The following is a 2,671-nucleotide window of genomic DNA, read 5'->3' on the forward strand; positions in this document are numbered from 1 at the left end:
TTACATGTTCTGATACTAGTTAATTATTTATAACATAGTATTATTAACAAACTATACTTATTTAACATGTTCTAATATTAGTTAATTATTTATAACATAGTATTATTAACAAACTATACTTATTTAACATGTTCTGATACTAGTTAATTATTTATAACATAGTATTATTAACAAACTATACTTATTTAACATGTTCTGATACTAGTTAATTATTTATAACATAGTGTTATTAACAAACTATATTTACTTAACATGTTCTAATATTAGTTAATTATTTATAACACAGTTTTATTAACAAGCTATATTTACTTAACATGTTCTAATATTAGTTAATTATTTATAACACAGTGTTATTAACAAACTATACTTATTTAACATGTTCTGATACTAGTTAATTATTTATAACATAGTATTATTAACAAACTATACTTATTTAACATGTTCTAATATTAGTTAATTATTTATAACATAGTATTATTAACAAACTATACTTATTTAACATGTTCTGATACTAGTTAATTATTTATAACATAGTATTATTAACAAACTATACTTATTTAACATGTTCTGATACTAGTTAATTATTTATAACATAGTGTTATTAACAAACTATATTTACTTAACATGTTCTAATATTAGTTAATTATTTATAACATAGTGTTATTAACAAACTATATTTACTTAACATGTTCTAATATTAGTTAATTATTTATAACACAGTGTTATTAACAAACATTACTTATTTAACATGTTCTAATATTAGTTAATTATTTATTACACAGTGTTATTAACAAACTATACTTATTTAACATGTTCTGATATTAGTTAATTATTTATAACATAGTATTATTAACAAACTATATTTACTTAACATGTTCTAATATTAGTTAATTATTTATAACACAGTGTTATTAACAAACATTACTTATTTAACATGTTCTAATATTAGTTAATTATTTATAACACAGTTTTATTAACAAGCTATATTTACTTAACATGTTCTAATATTAGTTAATTACTTATTACACAGTGTTTTTAACAAACAATACTTATTTAACATGTTCTAATATTAGTTAATTATTTATAACATAGTATTATTAACAAACTATATTTACTTAACATGTTCTAATATTAGTTAATTATGTATAACACAGTTTTATTAACAAGCTATATTTACTTAACATGTTCTAATATTAGTTAATTACTTATAACAAAGTATTATTAACAAACTATACATATTTAACATGTTCTAATATTAGTTAATTATTTATAACACAGTTTTATTAACAAGCTATATTTACTTAACATGTTCTAATATTAGTTAATTATTTATAACATAGTATTATTAACAAACTATATTTACTTAACATGTTCTAATATTAGTTAATTATTTATAACATAGTATTATTAACAAGCTATACTTATTTAACATGTTCTGATATTAGTTAATTATTTATAACACAGTGTTATTAACAAACAATACTTATTTAACATCTTCTAATATTAGTTGATTATTTATAACATAGTGTTATTAACTAACTATACTTATTTAACATGTTCTAATATTAGTTAATTATTTATAACATAGTATTATTAACAAACTATATTTACTTAACATGTTCTAATATTAGTTAATTATTTATAACACAGTTTTATTAACAAGCTATATTTACTTAACATGTTCTAATATTAGTTAATTATTTATAACATAGTATTATTAACAAACTATATTTACTTAATATGTTCTAATATTAGTTAATTATTTATTACACAGTGTTATTAACAAACAATACTTATTTAACATGTTCTGATACTAGTTAATTATTTATAACATAGTATTATTAACAAACTATATTTACTTAATATGTTCTAATATTAGTTAATTATTTATTACACAGTGTTATTAACAAACAATACTTATTTAACATGTTCTGATACTAGTTAATTATTTATAACATAGTATTATTAACAAACTATATTTACTTAATATGTTCTAATATTAGTTAATTATTTATTACACAGTGTTATTAACAAACAATACTTATTTAACATGTTCTGATACTAGTTAATTATTTATAACATAGTATTATTAACAAACTATACTTATTTAACATGTTCTAATATTAGTTAATTATTTACTACATAGTGTTATTAACTAACTATACTTATAAAAACATGTTCTGATACTAGTTAATTATTTACTACATAGTGTTATTAACTAACTATACTTATAAAAACATGTTCTAATATTAGTTAGTTATTTATAACACAGTGTTATTAACAAACTATACTTATTAAACATGTTCTAATATTAGTTAATTATTTATAACATAGTGTTATTAACTAACTATACTTATTTAACATGTTCTAATATTAGTTAATTATTTATAACATAGTATTATTAACAAACTATATTTACTTAACATGTTCTAATATTAGTTAATTATTTATAACACAGTTTTATTAACAAGCTATATTTACTTAACATGTTCTAATATTAGTTAATTATTTATAACATAGTATTATTAACAAACTATATTTACTTAATATGTTCTAATATTAGTTAATTATTTATAACATAGTGTTATTAACAAGCTATATTTACTTAACATGTTCTAATATTAGTTAATTATTTATAACATAGTGTTATTAACTAACTATACTTATTTAA

General features: G+C 17.0%; 1 protein-coding gene across 1 annotated transcript in view; it reads left to right on the top strand.

Moving 5' to 3' along the window:
- Window positions 1–2,671, top strand: part of LOTGIDRAFT_238278 (hypothetical protein) — a gene marked incomplete at both ends in the record, with an annotated part of 36,918 nt that overhangs the window by 26,799 nt on the left and 7,448 nt on the right. The gene's annotated exons all lie outside the window — the stretch shown is intronic.

The sequence above is a fragment of the Lottia gigantea genome (genome assembly GCF_000327385.1).
Source record: "Lottia gigantea unplaced genomic scaffold LOTGIsca_139, whole genome shotgun sequence".
Lineage (NCBI taxonomy): Eukaryota > Metazoa > Mollusca > Gastropoda > Lottiidae > Lottia > Lottia gigantea.